Below are 23,949 nucleotides of genomic sequence, written 5' to 3' on the forward strand. Positions count from 1 at the left end.
CACCTCTAGTTAATGGAGTTAAAGCCTGGGGGGAAGCTTAAGCATTAACTTGTGCAGTTTAGCACTTTTTGAAGAACAATGGCTTTGTCTTTGCTCGAGTTTTACTAAGGAGTTAATTAGGTCAAAGCAGGTAACAGATCCAACATAATTCTTAATTTTCAGGCAAGATTTCAGGCTCTCTGAGATTCAGTGCAGTTTCTCTTTTCTCGTTCGAGTGTGGTGGCTACTACAACACAAATGTGATGAAAGGTGCTATGCTTTCCCTACGTACCAAGATACCCTTCTCTTAGAAAGGATTTAATGACCATTTGAAACTCAGAAGTTCAATGTTCAAATTTGTTCTGCATTAAAAGCCATGATTATGATTAGACTGTCTGCCTGTCTTAGGGTTTCATCACTTGTTAGTTTTGATTTATTAGCTCTTTTCAGTAAATATTGGCAAATATCTCAAAGGGAGGAGGAATAGCTGTCTTGAAGACAGTTACAACAACAGAAAGTCAAGTAAAGGAGAGAGACTTTATTGGTACCTGAACTGAGGAAGAAAAAGTGTCAGGCCCAAAGGAATTGGCATAGGTTAGAGTGAATTCATGTATGTCTTGGCCATGGGAAGAGCTTTAATTTGACCAAAGTCATCAACTACGTGGCACAAACCTATAGGAAAGTAAGCTTTGTTAGTCACAGTGCTTCTTGAATGACTTTGTTTAGCAGGCATGTGTTTATTTTACAAATAGCTTTTACCTTAAGCAATGTGTATTAAGCAAGGTGGCTATTGAAGTCAGCAATTTGTGTGCACGTTAAATTAACTGATAAATTAATTTTACTTTAGATTTCAAAGGTGCATTCAAGATACATTACATTGTCATTAGTAAAGTCTAAGCTTGGTCTGAGATGATGGACTAAAGCTGATTCAGAACAGGCTTGCAAATTAATTTATTTAATGTTACTATGCAGACTATTTAAAAGCCATTCTGTAGGATGATTGAAACATCTCTTATTTGAGTGTAATCCTCCACATAAATAATTTTATTCTTTTGCTAATAAGATTTTTCAAGTAATGTGTCAAGGTGTCAGATCAGAAAGGTTTTCTTTCCATATGCAATTGTGGAAAAATATTTAAGTGCAGTTGTAGGGAAAAGATGCCTCAGCTTTCTGGGAAGCATCAGTCTGTCATCACAGTTAGAGATGGTGTATGGAGCTAGGCTAATCTAAATCGTTTATATCCCTGTTGTTTTGCAGAGTGACTTGATGTCTTGATTTTTCTCTATTGAGGAATACATATAAGACTATTCCTGGAGTCTTGACACCAGTTAGATCATTGATAATGTCACTCTTCACTGTATATGAAAATCAACATGTATATGTATGTAAGGGTTGCATAATGGCATCAGTAGACCGGTCACTTTTCTGACATATGTAGAAGTGCTTAGCAAAGGGCATTTTTTAATGAGGAGTTTGTTTTCTTTTTCCCATAAGAATACTGCTTCATATTTGTAATGTTATCTGTTTGTTTAGATAATCTGGAAGAAGTGGAATTTTCTTTGCCTGCAAATGTGTTGTCTTTTCTATTAATTCAGAAACTCATTTATTGTGTGGTGTGATGAAACCTCTTTGGCAAATCTCAGAACTATCTGATATCTAATGTTGTCACTGCCTTGGAAAGATTTTTACGTAAAGCATTTCTTGTATCAGTCAGAAACGCAAAAGTGATAAACTGATGTTTATTGCTGTTAGTTACAATTTTGTTAAAATTTTAATAAAATTAAAAATGTATCAAATGTCTTGGAACTGCTGTAATAAAACATCTTTTTTAAATTAGTCTTGTTCTGCTTTGAGAGCATAGCTTCATTTTTCCTTCTTTCTCCTCTCTGCTTAATAAATGAAAGGGATCGGTATGGTTCCTGTTGTTTACATCTCTGTGGCTGAGACTATTTTTCCATGTTAATAAAATGAATAATACAGCAAAGCAGGACAATAAAATAAAGTTGGGTTTTTTTAAAGTTAGTCAGATTATGATACTAATTTAATAATGCCCTTTTTATGCATGGCAGATCTCTATGCACATGAGTAGTAATGATGGAAACAGACTGAGGTGGGTAAGATACACTGAGTTGGTGAGCAGAGATGCACGGTGCCAGCCATTCCAAGCCAAAGTGCTTTTGTTCCTGACTGATGCCATCAGCAAACCAAAGCAGCTACATTTTTATGGAATTATGACCACATTCCACAGAGAATGTTGACAAAATTTAGGGACTTAATGTATCTTGAAACCAAAGTAAAATTATTTTGGAGGGCTTTAGTGATGCTGGCCTTTAATTTGAGCAAAGTGATGGAGTTCTCGTGCCCTCGTGCTGGTATGCAGCTGGCAGTTCTGCAGCTGTGCGAATTTGAGTACAGCTGTAATTAACTTGTGCTGCAAAAAAACTGAAGTAGTCCCCAGTTTTGCCCCTTTATGCTTCTCATTTGAAGATGATTTTCTTTGTGTTGTGGTTGGAATCTTCCTGTTTCCATTCAGTTCACTTTCCATTCCAATAAAATGAAGATGGTGGTGAAGGAAGTGAACTTTCTTCCCCAAAAAGCAGCTAGATGGACATGAGCCAAGGATCAAGTTAAGGCATCCCTTGGGAAATCATTGTGGACTTTTTAGAGTGTTTCCAGTATGTGGATATCTGATCCAGGTTATAAAGAAAAAAGTATATACAAACACTGATTAGGGTTTTTTTTTTCTGTTAGAAAGTGAACAGTTTCTATAACAAAAAAAATCCAGAGATCAAAAAGCACTTGATGAGATTGTTCTGATTTTTTCTTTTTTTTAATTATTTTTTTAGATTATTGACTGATGTTCTTTTAGGTGGGGAAGCTATGGTAGTTAGAAAAAACATGGCCATTAGAGATTTTTGTCTCATTCTTTTCAATTCCTTGGTGAAAGGAGACTTCTAAGGTTCACCTCTTGGTGTAAGGAAATTGGAAGGTAATGTCCTAAGGAAGAGCAGTATAGCAAATGCAGTGAATATTTTGTGTGAAAATATAATATTTGACCCAAAAATCTACTCCAAGGAACATTTGCTTCCATAAGGAAATATTTCCCCTCGTTTGAAAAACAAACAAAACAACAAAAACTCCACAATACCACCATAGCAAAAAAACCCCAACCTCATATGCAGATTTATAACTGGAAAACCAAAACGGACCGAAGCGTATTTGAGGACATCTGACTTTGTCAGAAATGGTGTCATTAATTATCTGTGATTTTTTTTTTTCAGACAACCCTGAGGGAAATTATTTTAAATGTTTATGACAGAGTGTAAGATGAATATCTGCTAAAGTCATGGTACACATGAGAATGGTTGACCCTCCAAGAGATTAGGGAGAGGAGGATATCGTGGGAGATTTCAAGCTGAGGAGTACACACTAAGTCTCCCTCTGGTAGTACCATAACTCTGGGTGGTCTAAATATAAAGATGGCAACTTCCTTAGGGAAGATGTTTTGCACCTTACTCTGAAAAAAGGGCATTACATCCCATTGTGTGACATAAAGAACAATTGAACACACAACATTAAAAAAAAAAAAAAAAAGTGCTGCAAGTTTCAAGGCATGATCAAGTCTGAACCAGTTGGGGGGGAGGGGAAGTACAAGCTAAAGCTAGGAGCACATAAATCTGTGTGTATTTGTGTATTTCACACTGCAGAAAGTGTGAAATACACAAATGATAAGCCACATGATTTGGAAAAATAATTGCTTTTTTAAAAACATGGAAGCAAACCAGCACTCTGCAAATGAAAAATGATGGTTTAAAAACCTTCAATATTATGAAGAGAATTAAGGCAGTTTGGGAATGGTGTGTAACAAATCAAAGGGAGGGAGGAAGGTGAATCTAAATCAGAAGTTTTGTGACTGTAGAAAGTAACAAAATAAAAAGGAAAGCAACCCAAGGAGAAGACTAATTTAGCAATAAACAATACAGAAAATGAAGAATGTATCTCTTGTATTTTTGTTTTTTAAAAAAAAACAAAACCAAAACACCCCCCAAAAACCCCCTATGTTGTGATACCACGAGCTGATGTACCTTTCCTGTACTGGCTCCAGAGGCCATGGAACAGCAGTTTGGTACACTGGGTTAGTTTGCCAACTTCTGTCCATAACTTTATGGGATTATCTGCAGAGCTGTCTGTACTGATAATGTTGGGGGTTATTTTTTATTCCACCCCCACTCCAACTTGTTATATATGGAAAATTTAGATATGCTTGGAAGAAGTTTAATATTATCTAGGGCAGGATGAGCTGCTTGTTCTCGACTTAGCAGCTTGACTCCAACCTTAGATAAAATCTCGAGAAGGCTGACCAAGGACTTGATTAACCAGGAATTAAAACAGAGCAATATAATTAATGCTAGCCAATACAGTTTATTTGACAACATCATCTCTGATTTTATCTGGAGGAACAATTAGTAGTTTTCATGTAATATGCTAAGATACAGTATGTTCCAGAAACAGAGCTCAGATAAACTTTAGGTTGACTAAGTGCAGAGATTGTTGTCTGGCTCCTTCCCCACCCCAGCGGATTAAGGGCAGTACAATATTCCCTTATGCATTTTTAAAACTATTTTTTGTTTTGTTCTTTTAATCCAGAGCCATTGAAAAACAAAACAGAAGTAGTACTGGAAGCAAAGAGCAGGAATAGGGACTGTCTTCTCCTTAAAAGAGCTCTCCAACTGTAGTCTAAAAAAAAAAATGAAGTCAGAAAATCATGTGTGCCGTCACATTTTGCCCATGTTCCTTCCAGTCGTTCTGCGCAGTGAAATACCTATAAAGAGAGAGCAAATTATGAGGATTTGGATACTGCAAGGTTTTGAGGTATAATTAGATCCATGACTGCTATGCGGTCTGGATACATTTTTAGATGGTCCTGTGGACAGAATTTTAAGAAATTAGAACAAGACAAAATCAAAGTGATACATACCTGCTACACTGATATTGGCTAATTAATATGTTCTAAATGGGGAATCATTGAGCAACTAGTTTAGCAGTAAACAGAGTGACTTACTTGGTCATGTGCCCTTTGATATTCGTAATACGGCATAGAACTTTATTGTGGAAAAAGTGTGCAAATGATACAAAAGTGTTTGAAACGATGAACAGTGAAGAGAACAAGCAACTACTACAGAGCCATATGGATCATTTTACAAGTGGTTAGCAACCAAAAAAAAAAAAAAAGTGCATTTGAATAGTCAAATATGGCGATCTCCATCCAGAAACAAAATAACAATGGTGGGTGTTGGAAGGGTAATGCTGAATAATCAGCTGAGTCCAGGAGTTCCCAAATAATCCTGGTGAAAAGGATTAATACAAAGGTGGTGGTGTGAGCAGAAAGTATGGAGCAGAGGAAAGATGTATTGCAGTAGTCATGACAAGTTTTATAGAAAGGATAACAACAGCAGAACATTACTTTGCTATATACAGGAGTGGATTTCACAGCAATTTAAAATCAAGATCAGGTATTTTTCTATGAAGAAAAGCACTACTTAAATTTAAAAATTAATTTCATTTTATTGCCTGTACTAAGATTGTTGGATCGCAATAGATCTTCTGGTTTACTAATCTGTGCTCTGTAATGTGATCAAGTTTTTCCTTACTACACACGTTAATAGCATGAGTCTCCTTCTAAGAGAACCCAAAAGGGAAGGTGGAAAACATCATCATATGAAATCCCCAGTTCCCCAGCATGATAAACATCTGGCTCTTCATGAGAGACTTGAATTAGTTTATTATTTTTAGTTCACAGACATCTTGAAGTGGGGCTGTGTAATTTACACATTACATTTGTATTCAAGCTTGTGCTAGTAGCCCATAAATGAACAGTTCAGCAACAAATATGATGCCAAAGTACCAGAGTTGCCTCTGCAGTATATTTTTAACGTATTTCACATTTAGTTGCAAAGTTTTTCATCAAATACCCATTTTCCAAAATGAGTGCTTTATTCTTCCACACTTCATTTACTTAAATTATAAAACATTGTCTTCCCTATCCCCCCTCCCCAAAGTCTGATTTATTAATATTTAAATAAATTTTTTGCTGTAGTCTTTTATATATATAAAAACCCATAGAAACCTGTTTATATAAACATGTAGAAACATACACTTATATGTATATATAAAAATAAAACTCAGTGCATTAAAAATTGTGGCCTGTAAAGCTGACAGGCCACATAAAAGGGGCAAAGAGCTGGAGAAGGTAGTATTTTAAGCCAAACTGTTAGTATAGTATCTATAATTTATGCTGACAGATCTCCGTATGAATATGAAATCTGATTTTCAGTTGCTTCCATCTTTACCAAGTTTTTGTGGTAGGTGTCTACCTGAAGCTAAATTAATAAGTACTTGTTCTGTATTTTTCAGTGGAAAATTTCTAGCTGTTTTTGTGACTGAGACTCGTTAAAACTGCATTGTGTCCTTTTTAACAGTTCCCATAGACTGTATGCTCTGGAGTGAAAATTTAGATATTATTTTTTTCTTTTTTAGGAAAAGATACATTTTGTAATGCATTTTTTTTCTGTCCCAATGAAAAAAACCCAAGCAAACTTGGCCAGGGTGCGAGCTTTAAGATACTTTGATGTCAGTAGATGAAACATCGGAAGATGTCCTTAAGTATAATTGCACTTTGCTCGGCTTCTTTTGTGAAATAAATACATTATCTGCATGGACTAGCTCTGCCCTCTTTTCTTTATGTTTCTGATTCCAGGTGGGGACGTGGTGCTTGGTCAGGATGGGTCTGGGGCTGAGGAGGGGGGAGAACCATGCTGGGTCAAGCAGCTGGAGAAGTGTTCCACCCAGCAGACCATGCAGTAGGTACTGTGTGCTGTGCTGAACAGGAGGTGGGAGAGCATCTAGTTTCAGGAAATAGTTTTATTTAGGAATGAAAACAAAGATTAGAGACTCACCACCTTTTTACTCTTTGTAGTATCTATGAAATGAACCCATATGAGAAGTTGGCTGTCTTGCTTTTGCTTGCTCTGAGAGCTTGAGGCACTGGAGATCTGTTCTGGGACTGTGAGGTATCCACTTGCCCTGTCTTCATCATGCTTGTGGTCATGATGCCAAGCAATGATTTATTATTGTTGCTGTTGCTTTGTCCAAAACTCAAGAAATGACATACCAAAAATACTGAAAGAATCCTAAAGGTGCAAAAGCTATGGGCATATTAGTTTAAAATGCCAAAATTCAGGTTATTTCTTCAAGCATAGCTCAGTTCCCTGATGCATATGCATCACGCCACAGGCCTCGGCTGTGTCACCGCATAAATTTTGCTACCGGACCCCTGTTGTATTTAGGACATATGATGGACCCATTCTTCATAGGGGTGCTCTTGGATTGTTGTCTTACTGGTAGGAGAAAATGGGTGGTGAGAATGGAACAGAGCAAGGATTGCAGTCAGAAAATAGTCTCCTGACCAAGGCAGCTGTAGAGAACTGAATTCTGCCCAGGGCTCTGCCACTCGCTTCCCGTGTGATGCTCCACATGTCACTCGGCTGTTTAGGAGGTCAGCACTAAATATGCGTCTTGCTTGATGTGCTCAGCTTTGGTCTGATTTGCAAAAATGCTGAGTGCTCAGTCTTCTGAAGGAGAAGCTGTACTCTTGAATCAGGAGATGATGTGCTTTGAATATTTAAATAAATATATTTCCCAAGTACTCTGGAAAATAAGGGCCTAAGTTTCCATAATAACCACCTACATGTATATACTGCCTGTTGCCCATGCTAGAAGCGCGCATAATGCTGATCCTAAATGCAAATGGTGCTGTAAGCAAAGCAGGTCAACATACTGATGAGCTTCACAGAAAGTTCTCTTAGAAAAATAATACTTGACACTGAATGCTTCTGAATACTGCAATAAATGGTATATGCAGTCATGCAACGGGCAATGAAAGTAAAAGAAAACGTTGGATCTAGTGAATATTTTAGTGAAGTACAGAGGGCAGCACAGTTGGGCAAGGGTATGTGTGTGGTTAAACGCGTTATAATTAATCCATGCGAGGAGACTAATTTGCTCAGACATGCTAAGTTAGATCCTAACTCAAGAGCTGGAGGTTCTATTCCTGTGATCTGTTTGGGGTTTTTTTTGATACATTAACATGGAAACAAAACGAATGAGACGATAACCCTTATTGTCATGTGAAACCTGTTTTTGATGGTGCTAAGGGATTTTGTGGGGGTTTTTTTCGTGCCTTTTCCTCTTGTGGTTTTATAACTTGACTCTATTGAACGCTGAAAAGTTTTATATGGATGGAAAGGAAGCAGCGTCTCTTCAAGATACAAAGGTAACAGCAGAAAGAAGTAGCCCTGGTATGACTGACTTCCACTTTCTGTCTGCAGATGGTTTTAATGGCTTTAGTCTCCTGCAGATACTCAGTTGCACTCACGCCAAATTAACTATTATCTTGTAACTGGTTATAAATACCAAGGGATAAAACAACTCTGAAGAAAGCTAATTTATGGCTGCAACTCCAAATCTTGTCTTGTAAATATTAAACTTTTCATTTCATTCCCCTGTCAGTCTCAGTTCATTGCCTTCAGCCTTTTGTCAGCTCTTTGGGGTGAGGGAACCCAAAATGCGTTGTCAGAGATGAAGGGTTCTGGGACATGACTAGGACCCTTAGGGGTATTACAAATATAAATGAGTACAGATTTTGTTGATGCTCAAAAGTATATGTAATAGAGGTGTTTATTCTCTTTGTGTGGGTGATTAGTGCACACATGGTACATGTGGTGTGAATGCTCATAATATTTTTTTTTTCCCCCTTAATGTTTTTTTCAAAAGTTGGGTGCTTTGAGACAGATCTTATAAGCTCAGAAAGAAAATTACTGCTTTGGAACTGAAAGGAACATTTAAGAACAGCCATTGTAGGAAAGATTCGTACAACGTCACAGTTTCATTAAAAGTCAATGTACCTCTTCCTTCCCCCTGTAATAAACAACCAAAAACTTCATTAGCTACAGTACTTGTGCAGAACCAGAAGTGAGTTATCAGCTCATCTCAAATATATGTTGTGTATGTATCGGAAAGGAAACCAGTCTGGGACAGATAGTGCAGAATATTTTTGTGCTCTGCCGTGTGAAGGGAAGCTGTGCAGTTCCAGAAATCCAGATGTACACATAGTAAATTAAAATGTATTGAATATCCAAACATTAAATAATTAAACCTGTAAGCGTTAACTATTATCACTTGGGTTTGGGTCTTTCTGGTGTTTTTCTTCTGTGTGAGGGAGGGTTGGTTTAGGGTTTGTGTGTTTTTTAGGAGGTTATTACTCAAAAGAAGGCTTAGTATCTGTGTGTTTTCTACTCTGAGACACAGGGTGAGTGCATTTTTCTTGAAACCAAAAAATCAGTTTCTTCTAATGATATAAAAGTCCAAGTTAGAAAGCCAAGAGAAGATGAGAGAGTAAGCAGTAACAGTGACCATGAAAGGTAATGTGCACACTGGAAGAAGTGCCGTTCTTTCAGTGGCTAACACTGTCACGTATTGAGATCATAGAATGTAATTTTAATACTTAAATTTTGCTGTTCTGTTGTCAAAACACTCTATTAAAGAGACAATTTTGTTTGACAAATAAAATAATTTTGCTCAGAAGAACTTCAGCAAATGGATAATTAACCAGCACTATGGCAAAGCTATCCAAATGTTTGCATGCATTATTGATAGTGACAGCCAAAAAAATCCCAAGTAAACAGAAGGGGACAGTTGATTTGAGATTAATTGATATATAGATACTTTTTTCTATAAACAAAAATATGCTTCTTATATACTGAAAGCATGTTATCAAGCAGTTGCTTGCTTTTTATTTTTAGGTAGTAGTATGGAATTTGATTCTAAAGGTACTGCTGGAAAAATACAGTTGTTAGATTCCCAGCAGTCAAACAGTATTCCCAAAATGTGCCATTAGATCTAACGTGTTTTCTTTCTGGGTCTCAGCCTTTTCTCTCGATAATGCTTGACGCATGTGACCATGTGTTGTCTGAGCATCCCACTGCATTGTCCGAGATGATTTACGTAGACCTAGATGTTCTTATGTCTGTATTTTGAAACAGAAGTAGATAGAGACTTACAAGTGCCTTTTTGGCATTAGTGCAGATGCTTCTTCCAGGGAAAGTAGCATTGAGAAAACTCAGGGTCAAACCTCCCGTCCTTATTTGTTGATGTTGCTGCTGTTAACTGAACTCTGTACAACCACGTACTCCCTTTGCGAACTTACTACTGTTGCCTTTGCTACTTGAGCTTTCTCTACCAGCTCTGAGCGACTTTAGCACATATCTCAATAAAGACTCAAAGTGAGAGATTTTGAGCAAGTTCCTCCCCTCCTTCCCTTCTGTTTATAGACTGGTTTTAGAAACTCCATGCTGCTGCACATCTAGGTCAGAATATAACCTTTTTTGGTTCAGGTCTATTGCCAACTGTAAAATTAAAATGAAAGTGAACATTTCTAGTCAGTTTAAATATCTTGTGGTTTTTTTAATGTTATATTTAAATCTATATGTAATGACTGTTTAGTTTTGCCTCCCCTTTTTTCCTATTCCAAGGAAGCTCATATGGTCAGGTATTTAAAAATAACCCTCTGAGAAGAACTCCTAGAGCCATATTTTACTCACACAAAGCCCCAGCTGAGTTCGGCCTAATGTTAAGCGACGGAAAGCGTTGGGCTGCTGCTTCTGCCTCTCCTGGGCCAGGACTGCGATGCCGCGTTGGTGCCGCTCCGTGCTCGTGGCCTGTCTGTCAGACGGACTCTGGCTCCTCGCAACAGCCGAGTTTTTCTGGTGACAAGCACGACTTTCTTTATGTGTTTGTAACACTCTAGCTTTCAAATAACTTGTCTTCCTAGCTGGGCAATTGCTCTGCAGCAAGCAGCCTTTCTTATACCCGGTAGCCTCCCCTATAGCCTTCCCCGCCAGGTCCCTGCCTGCTCCTTCCCTAAAAAAAATAGCAGAATCTTCTAAGTACTTTTAACACATATGGACTATATTTCTGGCACATTTGGAATACGTAAGTTAGTGCTTTAATTATGATATTAGTATCATTAGTCTTCAGGACAGAGGCTACTGAAGTTGCTGCTAATTGCTGTGGAGCTGGGGGAAGCCTTTGGAGGGAGCCTTGTAGGGCAGTATTTGGAGGTACTCGAGCAGGATTCATTCTTGGGTTTAGTTACTGTGATAGGCTTGTATTTGCATACAGATTTCCTTTGTTTTTCCATGAATCTGCTCTGACTAATCCTTTGGCCTGTATTTCATTAAAAGTGTTGACTGCAGAATGGTGGGTTTGGTAACAGATGAAACAAAACTTTTCCTTTTTTCCTTTGCATGTGCATGTACAAAATAAAAAGTACAGGATGGCGCTTTTTATTTGATAATTGAGAATGTGCCTGACTTTGTTAGAAAAGCCATAGTCTAAGAATACAATTCACTGGCCTTTTTATAAATTAATGCCAGTATGGTATATCAGTTCTCACTCCCACTTACCCTCTTCTTCTCTCCCCTTCCCACCCCCCACTACTCCCTCCCTATTTTTAGAGGCAACACAAAGCTGTTTTGCTTCAAGCCAGGGACAAAGATTAGGAGAGTCTGAACGTTTCGCAGCAGATTTCTAGAAAGTAGATGAGCCACGTTTATACATTGTACTCCAAAAATGGCGCTAAATTGTTTCTACGTTGTATTCATGAATGCTGCGTTTGTTTACTTCTAAAAATTTTACTCCTTACACCCCCAGGCTATCAGCAAATTATGGCTGAAGTTTGAATTGTGGCGAATCTGTGCGTGAGGAGTACGGATTTGCTCCTTCTCCCTATGAGAAATGGTGCTGTGTAACGTTCCCTGCGCTCTTGTGCAGATGCAACTAAGCTGAGAGTGTCTGCATTCCTGTGATCTGCAGGCTGCGTCGTGAGGACAGGGGTATTACAGAGGACTGTTTATACGGTGGTGATAAAAATCGCACGTACTTTCAGGAGACCTAAAGACCCAGTGGATTTTATTAAACTTTGAAGAAAATCACATGCGTGTTTTGTGTGTTTATCTGTATTGATAAATATATGTAACTTGCATGGAACGGTGTTGTTAGACTGCGAATGTTCACATTTGCATCAGATGCATTTTGCAGCATTGCAAACGTAGTACTGAATGAGGACACTAGAATTACTTGTTTATAGTACTTAGTAATGTGGGAAACATTTGTGAATTAGTTTGCAGTTCTTTTTATCTTAATGAATGCAATAGAATCCATTGCTAAAAAAGTGGGACAATGCAAGCAAATGCTGTTGGTATAGACAGATACAGAGCATTCTTAGCATAGCAAGTTGAATAAAATAATTAATTACTTCTCTCAGTTTTAAAGTCTGAGATTAAAAAGTATTGTAGGTGCTGTTATTCAAAAACTTCTGCTATGGAAAATGTAAGAATGTGATGTTGGGTGTATTTACCCAAAATTGAAGTTTAATTTTTTTTGCTGGATGTAATATATTGTGTACCTGACTCAATGTGAGAAGTACCTTTTTAACAGGGCAGCACATTTTAATCAGTCATCAAAGCCATCTAGGAAGCTATCCTTGTAGTTAAAAGCAAGTCAGTCACTCCGCCCTGGTAGTTTTTTCCTTCCTGAAAGTCCCATCCTTCTGAAAAACAGTTCATTTTTCTATCTCAGGTTGCCATCAGCACCCTTTCAGTTTAAGGCCTTGTCCTGTCTGTCCCCATGACAAATTCTGGCTACCCTGCAATCATGAGTGAGGTGATGAACTCACACTTTAAGTAGTGCATACAGTGGGGCTTGGAGCAATCAGAGCTATTAAAATTTAAATACTTACTGAGCATGCTTATCCACCTTTGTGGGAGACCTCATTTTATATCTTTATGCAAAGCTCATCTAGCAAAAAAAAAAAAAAAAAAAAAAAAAGAGATCTTAGATTTTAATGTAATTTGGCACTGCCATTAGTTGGGTTCGTTTTTTTTCTTTCTTTCTGTGTTGAACTGTCAGTTCAGGTTTTTGCTCCCTTTTATAAAGGGTCGCAGTAACACTTGTTGGAAGACACCAAAGGTTCGTCTTTTGTGAAGTTGATACTGATAACAGGTTGTAAAGAATTATGGAATCTACACATGGCTGAATGGATTTGGGTTTTTACAAAGCAAGTTTGACACCCGGCCAGTTTTGGTCTCTGTAGACCTAATAAATGAAAGAGATTTTTCCACTGCCCTGTCACAGAAAACAAAAACGCAGCTTACTGAATTGGCTGTTCACTGCCAGTTTAGGAAAAAAATCGACATTTTCTTGCCCTGTATAATAAAAGCAGTACTAATTAGTAGAAAGCACTAAAACAACCTCATATGCTTTTTGTCTAGTATTTGAAGCTTTAAAAAAAAATTCTCTTTTTTATGCATGATTGTGATAAGAACTTTTGAGAACTGTAAGTGTTGTTAAACTTCAGCAATCAAATTGCATACTTTCGGACAGCTCTTAAGCAGACAGGAGTTGTTACAAGAGTCTCTTTCAGACTTAAACTGTTGGTTTGCAAACTCTTTCTGACATCTCCTATGAAAGCAAAATAGTCCTTTTCTTCTTTTAAAATTTAAAATAAACCTATAATTGGTTTATAAGGCCTTGCACTCAAGTTGATGGCATTTCTGCCCGTCTGGGATGCAGAAGGAAGAAACGAGGGGGAAAGAGGGAGCCCCTTGCATCTGGTTAGCAGGCCCAGCTCTGTAATTGTCTGGAGATCAAAGAACCATTTGATGGTGGCCGTTAACACCTTCCAGCATAATATCCCCAGCTCCCTCTCTGCCCATCCTCCTAGTGCAGCTCAAAAAGTTAGCACTCTGAAAGACTTACCCCCTGAACAGAAGGAAGATAGGTGGGAATGAGGATTTGGGGTGTATGGGAAGTGGGGTGAAAGTAGAGGTAGAAGAAACGTGGGGTGGGAAGCCCTGGTGTTACCAAAGGATGATTTACAAAACCTTTTGCAGGCTGTTGATGGGCTGACCGTCCTGCTGACATGCGAGAGGAGAAAAATAGAGTTAGGCATGCCAGCTGGCCAGTTATTAAAAACAAACAAACAAACGAACAAAAAACAAACAAAAAAGCAACCTGAAGATGCTTGGTTTGCGTGCTCAGATGTTCTGCGCGTGTGTATGGTACCAGCCACGCCAAGGGTTACAGCACAGATGTGGTGCAAGAGCTGGGAGTCTGCAGGGCCACAGCCAAGTGTGTGCACCAGCGTTTCCACACATCTCCTGGTGGAGTGGCTACTCAGAAAACTGGAAAATTCGGTTGTCTCATTTGCAGTCATTAAGACAGCAGTAAAACTGGCCTGCCTGGTTAGAAACCAGTCAGGTAGCAATCATATAAAAGGCTCTCAGCTTCCCAAAAAGTGGCTGAAGGGAGGAGTGGTGCTCATGTGACTCAAGGAGCGGATGCAGTGGGTCAGTAGTCTGTGCAATAGAGGAGGATGGAAACGTGGCATGGGGTGTTGAGGGCGCTACGAAGAGATGTGATGAGCGTGGCCGACAGTCGTAACGAAGTGTGAAGCTCTCTTTACCTCCTTTAATTTATATGTAGTCAGAATTCCTGTGCACCCTACCTTGCATGAGAGTGTTACTTAGACGTGGTGAAAGTTGTGGACTGCAGTTGCGCTGAACTGTAAATATGGCAGCTTTTCCATTTGCTTCCACTTGCACTTCAGGAACACTTGAAACAATTAAAATATTTTCTCTCTTGTGAGAGATACAACTTATTCCATTTGTGTGCAGCAGGAACAAAAGCAGTTTCCTCATTTTTGGGGGTGTCTGCAGAAAGATCCTGGAACAAAAAAAGAAAATGATTCATCAAATTTAGTCATACAGTTGGAGCTGTTTTGATTTTTAGAAGAACCGAGTAGCATTTTTGGGGCAATTTTTTTTAGCCAGCATTAGAATTTATATGTATAATATATGTTTTATAGTTTTATATATACATGTGTATATCTATAGAAATACATATGCATAGTATGTGCTACCTGACTTTTTAGTAAATTGAGTAGAATTATCTCATTTTAAACTTGTATTTCAATGCTGTACATTCTTTTTGACTCAGAAATTTGTGGGATTAACGTATAACAATTCTTTGTTTCTATGTTGTAACTGTCACTGGAGGTAAGTATGGAAACCATTTCACATTTGGGGAAATTATGTGATAAAGAAGCTGTTTCTTCATCCGGGTACAGTGAGTTGCTGATGCGTTGGCTTAAAGGAAAAAAACCAAACAACGGGATGCTTGGCAAGAAATTAAAAAATAATAGAAACCAGGCGGCTGAATTGAAACCAAAATACTGAACTTAATGTTGTTGGGTTTTTTCATCATTGCTGAAAGACATACAAAAGCTTCCATAACTGCTTCACCGCCCAGTTTGAATTGTATTACGTGTGTGGTGGTCATGGTGTCCAGCCACCCTGGCTGAAGATGAGAGAAGTACCACTGAGACCATGGATTAAGAATGGGGCTTGCTCTGGCCGTCAACTGTACTGGGGGCCGCCTTCAGTTCTTGCACAAGGATCCAGGCCAGGCAAGCTTTATCATGAGTTGCTTCTCTAATTTTTTGAGGGTGTTCCCCCGTTACTAAATTTTCTCACTGGCTACTGCTATAACCCTGTGAAATTTAGGCATTTACAATTATGGTGTGCGATACAGTACTGCCACACTAGCTATAGACCACTTACCATGGCTATCGACCATGGATTACAGTTTGGAAACTGCTGGTTGGTGTTTTTGGAGATTCTTCACCTTCAGCAGGAGAGACGGGAGATGGCGATAGTCATCGGGCTGCAGAGGCAGAGGTGTGCAGTTCAGAGGGGTTGTCAGCTGAGACAAATGCACTCACCTGACAGCAAACATGCCTGATTTCTAGTCTTTAGGCTAGCAAGTGTTAATCTATCTATGCAAAGTGGAGAAGCATCAACAGATGAGTGAGAAGGTTTGGTATGGGAGAATAAATTGAGCTAATCTGGTAGAGGAAAAAATGGTGACTTCTGGAAATGAAAGACTTTTCCTTTTCCTTGTCGTCTTCCACACAGCCTTGGTCAGCTTGTCATGTCCCTCCATCTTGCTGGCTGTAAAACTACTCTCAGCACTTGACGAACTGATTCAGTTTGCTAATCTACAAAAAAAAGTGAATAGTTTTATGCTGGATTAGTGAGCTGAACAGGTTTACTAAAGGATAGGATGAGTGGACGGAAAGAGACAGGAGCACAAGAACTTTTTAGTAGTAGTTAGCTGTTAGGTTGGCTCAGCACCCTGGTGTAACAGCACACTTTGAACATTTCTGTCCAGAATAACGTGGTGGTGTTTGGGGTATTTCCATGAGAGGAAGGATTTCTGGGTTCAAATAAGATCTCAAAAAGGAGTTTGTTAAGTTTTACAAATGTAGCCCAACGCACAGAGGAGAAATCGGCGGATTAGATCAGAGCTGTCAAGCTTTGAGGCACCAAAACCACATTTGCTCACAGAGTATCTGTTAGAGAATGTTCTCTGCTCCCTCTCATCATGGGTTTCAGGCTCAAAACCTACAATTTCTGGAGCTAAGCACACTACTGGAATAGCAAGATGGTATAAAAAAGGACGTTTTAGCCAAAGAATCTCACAAATTAGGCACAAACAGTATAATAGAGTTTAATGATCATTGTTTTATTAAGGAACCTGTGCGTGACATGCATTTTTGTATGCTTAGGAGCAATACCATTTCTCAGTTCTCCTATTTTTTATTCTCTGCTCTATGGAGAACTTTCTTGTGTCTTTGGCAAATGTATGAATTTTGTCTTTTTTTTTTTTTTTCCCCGATTTCTGAAAGTTACCTAGGTGAAAACTAAAGCATAGTTTAAAAAGTCATAAAACCCTGTAGCAAAAAGGGGGGTTTTGCTTACAGAAATAAATGGTCACAGTGTATTCCTGTTCTAAGCCACGTTAGTAAGAGTGGGATAGCTTTCAAAGGTTTGCTTTGGTGCAGTACTGCCAAACGTGTGCCAGGAGTCATCTTCACTCTGAGATACGTCCTAAGAGCCACTTCAGTGGCTCTCAGTATCAGAGAATACTACAGGTGTATTTGCATTTATTCTACGGACTTTCTGATAGCTTTCTGTGCAAGATATCCCGATATCTCTGCTGTTGCTCAGTTTTGCTTTTATAACTGTCTGATTTAATGAAAAAAAGGAAGTAAAATAACACATAGGTATAAGTGCGTTATTTTGAAAACTTAACAGACTATAAGTAGATTTATTTTAGTTGATACCATATGGATAACATACTACTATACACCCTCTACTATTTGCTCTGTAGCTACTTTTGGAACTGTCATTCATAGACTAAGAAAAACAAATTCTCTTGTAGAGTACATGGAGTGAGGTGAGGTGAGCTTAAATATTGGTCTAAAATAAGTGCTTATGAAATGACTAACTAAAACCTTTAGTAAGACCAGTGCTTGAGGTGCTGGAAATTGCCGTAGATCCTAAGAAAGTCAATGGGGGACATGAGTTGATATCTGTAAAGCTATGATACTTTGAGTCACTTTGCACCCAGTGTTTCCCTAGATACTTGGAAAAGAATGGAAGAGGCGTTCAAACTTAAAAATATTTAACTGAAACTAAATTCCTTTGAACTTGCGATGGTGCTGGGGATGGGTTTAGCAGTAGAGGGTTGGTGTTGTGGGTGCTTCTTGTGTCGGAGTTGGCTTCCAAGACACGGGATTTTTTTTCATATGACAATGAGCTACAGAAGTAAGGATGCTGTGCCACAGCGGTGGGAAGTTGTAGGTGCTGTTGCCAGTATTGGTAACAAATTTCTTGCACTTTAATTTTTCTTAAATAATACGCCCTAAGTCAACAAAATCAATGGAATACAGGTATAGGGTTGCTATTCCATTTTAATCTACTTTTCAGTGTGAGGACAAGCTGTGAGCAGCTGTGCGCAATGTATTGTGGAGCAGTAACCTTAATGTGGGAGTCTGTTTATTTGCATAAGAACCATAATATTTTATACTGAGCTCATTGTGTCATGTTATTTGAACACATTGAAATAAAAGAGTAAACTACACTACACATGTTGATCAATGCATGAAGTAGTTTTTTGTGTTGATGTTAGTGTAGCCGTAGTTATATAGGATAGTACAATTCTTTGAGATATTTCTTGAAATTAAAAAGGGAAGCATGATTTTGGGATTTTTGACAATTGAAAGTTCTAATGTTGTAGGCAATTATGTTCCTTATGATGATTTAAAGAACAGCTTCCCTAAACAAACTTAATAGCAGAATTAATTTTAACATGTAGAGAAGAATCCCTCATCAAATGATGGCAGCATGTTGATCATAGCAAGTACACTATTTGCGTTGTAGTATGGCTTTTGTGGTAATTGTGTTAGTAACAAAAAGCAGCTGAAGGTTTTCAGGGAATTTTTGTACTTCAAAAATGCTGGAAACTACTTAAAAAAAGGAAAAAGGAAATCTTACCTTACAATGAATTAATGGTCTTGGATGAATCTTTGCTGTTGGGTAAGATATTCAATACTCTTCAGCCAGCTGGCTTAAGTCCTTGTGAGAATACACTTGTCCTAAGGAAGGTAAGTCTTTTTGATGGTTAGTTCACTGCACTGAGCCTCACCTTTTTCTTGACGTATATAGCCGAGTGTTTATATATTCACAAATCTTATATAAATACATGCAGTCCCAGAGCCTTTTCAAGCATTTCCATTATCAGTGTTTTATGATTTGTTTTACGTTAAAGCTTTCCTACTTGAGGTAGTGTTTTAGGCCATAAATATTGATTTTGATGACAAAATAATTAGGTTAGTTTATGTTAAACAAACAGATAGCGTTTTTGGAGGTCTGTTGGATTTCAGATGAGTTTTTAGGAACACTATATAGTGGTCTGTAGAAACTAAATCTATTACAGTAGAGAGAGAACTGCCAGTGCCTGATACTTCTAATCAGTTGGGCGATGCTGTATGAATGGAAATACTTTCCTTTTTCTTCATTGAAAAAAGTCCTTTGCTGACAGCAAATATGTTATACTCTGCCAAATGAAATAGTGCATGAAATTCTGCTCTCTTTTTTAAGGAAGAGGTTTCGTGTAGTTGCCATGATTGTACATTGAAGTACTGAAGTTTCATTCAACCTAATTATATTTTTCGTCTTTACTGTAACTAGTAATCAGATAATTATTCTGGCCTTAAAAAAATAATCTAGTTATTATAGATGCTTGACAGCCAGTTTCATTACTTGAATTAAAGATACAAAAATTATTTATTAGTAATTTTTGAAAGCAGAAATGTGCTTTTAATGCTTCATTATGTTTTACACACTGATGTTGAAGCTTCTCAGTTTATTTTCATAAGAATAAACATGGATATTCTAGGAGTGTACATGTGGGTCACATACTTTTTGCCATATTTCGTAAGTGCTTTTTGAAAATTAGGTACATCTGATGTCTCTAGACTAAATATGATCTCACAGGAATAATTAGTCATTCCTTGGAAATAATTATTTCTTATTGAAAAATAAATGCCATAGTGAATTCAATCCATACTACAATGTGCATCCATCCGTGCGCATGTGACACTGTTTTTCTCTTTTTTTTGTCTGCTCTTCTGGACCATGTATTTACAAGAGCCATTGAGAAATTGTTGTCTTGTATGCTATAAAGAGCTAGTAAAAAAAAAAAAAATCTGTAAATTGGATTTTGCTCTAAAAGAATGTGTTGTCTCTTTTGAGAGGTTTTCCTCTTTCTGTCTTTTACTTGACAATGTACTGTGTTTGTTTTTCATGCTGAGATAAATAACTGCTAAACAGAGAAAAGGAAAGAAAAAATTACCTGGAGTTTCATACAAGAAGGTTATTTCCCCTCCAGGCAGGGAGAGATGATCACGAGCAATAGTATTGTACGAAGTTACCCTTCCTCTTCGTAACTGATACATGACTGCTCCCAATTTAGTACAAATGTGAGGTAAAATGGATTTGCTTGAATTATCTCTGTTACCTGCATGTGACCTTCATTGGGAATGAAGCTAACCCATTTTACTTCAGGTTTTTGTGGCTTAGAAGTATTTCATGACCACCTGTAGCTTTTCAGGCAAGCATTGGTACCTCTAGGATGAAAACTGTGGCATCCAAAGAAATGCTAGTTGGACTGTGTGCTTTCACCTGACGATGCTGTTTGACCATTGCTTGTAGGCATGCACCAAAACTGGTGGTGAAGACAAAGGCGGCTTGTGTGGTGTTCACTCCGGCACCGTCCACCCACAGCTGCTACCCGTGGTTTGACCACTGGTCTCAGGTGTTAGTGTTTGCACAGTTCTCGTTTCAGCGAGCTGAATGACTTAGGCTATTAAGGGATGAAAGGGGAGCACCTGGAATTGCAGTAAGGAAGGCTGCCTGATGCTTCCCAGTATAGAATGCTGGTTGGAGTTTTATGTAACTTTGCAGAACATTAGCCTTTGGGGCTAGGCCGTTGCTTCGAGCTTAATTTTTCTTTCTGCCAAAATTATTTAGCTATCTGTAAGAACGTGTGGAAGAAGTTATTTCTCATTGTAGATTTTTTTTTTTTTTTTTACAAACAAAAAGAACCTTTTTTTGGAAATGCTCCGTGTCCCTCCCTTCGAAGCAGAGACTAGGAGTTAGATGGCAGTGTGGGAAGCACTGGTGATAGGCACTGGGGAAGAAGAGCAGCTTATGAGTCACAGCTTTGCCTTTGTCAGCAGTGCGAAAATCTCTGATCTAACCAAACTGTAACCTTTTAAAGAAATCACAGTTCTCGCATGCCATCTTGAGCGTGGAAGGGGAGAGGGAGGCTGAGCTGGGGGGCAAAACCAATGCCTTGTACCCCAGTGCCTGAAAGCCAGAGGCAGACCCCTGGGGCACTGGCACGCATGGGGCTCTGGTGTGCCCCAAAATACCGTAGACTATGAACAGGGGAGACAGAGCCGTGGTGAGAGTTAATACAACGAGGTGTTGGGGAACGAAGGAGAGGGAGTCTAGGGTAGAGTGTGGCACTGCCAGCCAAGCCTGGAAGTGACTGAGGCGGGAGAGACAGCAGTGGGGGCGAGGAGAGACTTGGCAAGGGTGCTGATGGTAGCAACGAAGAAGGAGCAGGGCTTGAATCAACATGGGCCAGAGGATATGGCTGGAGGAAAACAGGCAGAGGAGTTTGTTCTGGAAAGGACCTTTTCTATAGAGATCTTTGACTAGAAATAAACAGTCTTTGATTTCGGTAGAAGCTCCTTGAGAATATATTTTTAACCATCACCTATTGCTAGTCCCCGTGCAGAGAACTGTTTTGTGTTTGCAACCAGTTTGCTCCTTTGCCACTATGGTATATCTAAGTATAAACTGCTGGTTTTTGTAGGTGTCAGTGTGACCCCATCATACAATGTCTGATGTCTCAAATTCTTTTTTTCAGAAGTGGCAAATTCAAACATTTTTGCAGCGTGGCAGCGTCAAAGTCAAGGAATGTCAAAACTGAACTTGTCTTTGCAAAGCTCTTCTGTTTGGCCCCTCGTGAGGAAGCTTTGCAATGTAATGGTATTTAACTGCGCACTGATGCACTGTTTTTTTCCGCAGGACCCCTGCTTCGTTCCGTGCGCGGGATGGACTTGCTCTGGGAATGAATCCAGTTGATGCGGTGGAGAAGGCTGTTCTCTGTAGTACCCCTGCCTCACTTCCAGCAGAAGTCGGGACGTGCGTGGCGGGCGAGGCAGGGGATCGCGGGAGGCAGAAACCGTTCTGGTGCTCTGCGCAGCTGCATGCTGCCCTGGCGAACAGGACTCTCTTCCTGGGTGTGCTGCAGACTTCCTAGGTGATGCTAGGTGAGTTGCTCGTTCCTGGCTTTTGTCGTGTCTTCGCTAACTGTATGTGTCTTGCTTTCTTGCGGATGACTTGAGATCTTTGGATCTGATTTGGAAAAGTGCTGAGCACTGATAATTGCGAGTGAGGCAGTGGGGGTTGAGGTCTGAAAGTGCTATATAAAGCACAATGTAATGCTAAGTGCTGTGAAAAAATTAGGTCTGAGTTATGCCAAACTGGAGACAAAGTTGTCTTTAGAGTTGGAGAATCGTTTTGACCTTAAAGCCATCGCTGCTTTGGTTAGGAGTTAGGATAACACAGTTATTCTAAGTTAGAAGTAACAGAGTAACAGTACGACTAACCATGATGTTGATAACAATGGTGCTCAGCTGCACCATTGAATTCACAAAGAAATCACTTGTTCTGTCTTCCAAAAAAAATTTGAATACTGTGCAGTAAATAAGGTATCGGACCATACGCCAAATACCAAGAGTAAAACAGATTACTGTTTTGATTAGTGGTAATCCTGTACGCTGAATGAAGCAGAGGTGCTGTGGACATGGTATGACATAACTGCAGTGTATAGCATGCCACAGAAGCAAACAAAGGGAAAGTTTAAGTTTCTCTAAAACTTAGTTCTGACATTTCCTCCTGTGAGTCCTTGCCTCTGCAGATTGGGTTTAGTGTAGTTGTTTGTGTCGCATAATATGATTTGGGGTGCAAGAAGCACAGCATTTTTTGATGCTGTCAACTCAGTATATGTACATGAAACCAAAATGACGCATAAATTCATCATTCATCGCAGGCACATGCCTCTTGTGCCTGGTTATTGTATCAGATACAAAGTAGACAGCGTTTGTAATGCCCACTATCAGAAAGGCTTGAGGTCAGAATTTCATCTGCATTTCTTCAGGCTCAGGATTTCTATTTTCCCAGTGTGATGTCCATAGCTAGCTACAACGCTGTTGTAATCAGTAGATAACAGAGAATTTTTTGGCCAAGGCATGGTTAAGCTAAATATTGTTTTAACTTAGCTAACCTGAATGCAAAATATCTAACATTAGATCAGATTTTATGAACTAACCAAGAGCGTGTCTTCGGTGCCTAGAAACGTAGTGAGTGTGTTTGCCAGATAAGCTGTTACTCTCTATTGCAGAGGAGAGAGACAGTAAAAGCTATGAAGCTTTGATAATGGCTAAATATTATATTAAATACACAGAGTAAGAATGCACGTTCCCCTTCCAGCCTGCTCATGGGGGATCTACTACATATGGCTCTGTGAAAGGCTGCAGTAATGCTTTAGGCGCTGAGAAATATTTTTAAGTGCTGCTTTCTAAGAAAACCTGAGGTATTTTTGTTTGACTACTGCCGTGCAGTGCAAGTTGCTCTTTAAATCTTTAAACATAAACACACACAAAAAAGGCGAGGGGGCGGGGGAAACAATCCGTATTTTATGAGTAGAAGTTAAAAATGAAATTATTTGCTTTAGCTCGAGCATTGAAAATTACGTTGCAATGAGACTGACGCAGTAGCACACACGTGACGAAAGAAAGGATGGCACAATTCGCAGAGCCCGCTGGCGAAAAGCAGGGGACTGGAACAGCAGGGGTGTTGTGGCTCTGCGGGGCAGCGCGCTGGCAGAGCTGCGCGGGGAAGATTATCGGCTAATGTGGAGAGAGGAACGCCAAGAAAAATAAAAACTCTGCCGTTCCTGCGTATCCCATAAAATGAGGCGGGGAGAGAGGAGGAGGGCAACTTGTTTTATCAGTGTGCCTACTTTATTTTGGTGGCACGTCTAATCCCGTCTGGAAAATGTTTTCTGTTACGTGAAAGAAAGAATGGAAATGGAAGCTAATTTTGAGCTAATATATTTTGAAAGCTGCTAAGAATAGTGGAATTTTATTCGGCCTGCTCTATTTCTACAATAGAAAAGTAAAATTCCTTTGGGTTAACTGAAACATCTGTTGAACAAATTGGTTCAGTTTCATGAGTCTGTTACTAATTCTGAGAAGTAGATGGTGTTTTATAAAACCAGTAGAGTCGGGGGGTTAGTGCCCATATTCTTTCTTTTTTTTTTTACTATTATTAAAGTAGGTCATTTTGAAGTGTTATGTTTTCATGAATACAG

The 23,949-nt window shown here is 39.0% G+C and overlaps 1 protein-coding gene across 5 annotated transcripts in view; it reads left to right on the forward strand.

Moving 5' to 3' along the window:
• Positions 1–23,949, forward strand: part of NCOA2 (nuclear receptor coactivator 2) — a 193,084-nt gene that overhangs the window by 48,479 nt on the left and 120,656 nt on the right. For 4 of the 5 annotated variants that reach the window (XM_054818103.1, XM_054818098.1, XM_054818100.1 and 1 more), the window contains one exon: positions 21,600–21,844. The exons of the other annotated variant lie outside the window; for it this stretch is intronic. The gene's annotated coding sequence lies outside the window, so the exon portion shown is untranslated. The remainder of the gene's footprint in view (positions 1–21,599; positions 21,845–23,949) is intronic. 5 annotated transcript variants of the gene reach the window in all.

The sequence above is a fragment of the Grus americana genome, chromosome 2 (genome assembly GCF_028858705.1).
Source record: "Grus americana isolate bGruAme1 chromosome 2, bGruAme1.mat, whole genome shotgun sequence".
Lineage (NCBI taxonomy): Eukaryota > Metazoa > Chordata > Aves > Gruiformes > Gruidae > Grus > Grus americana.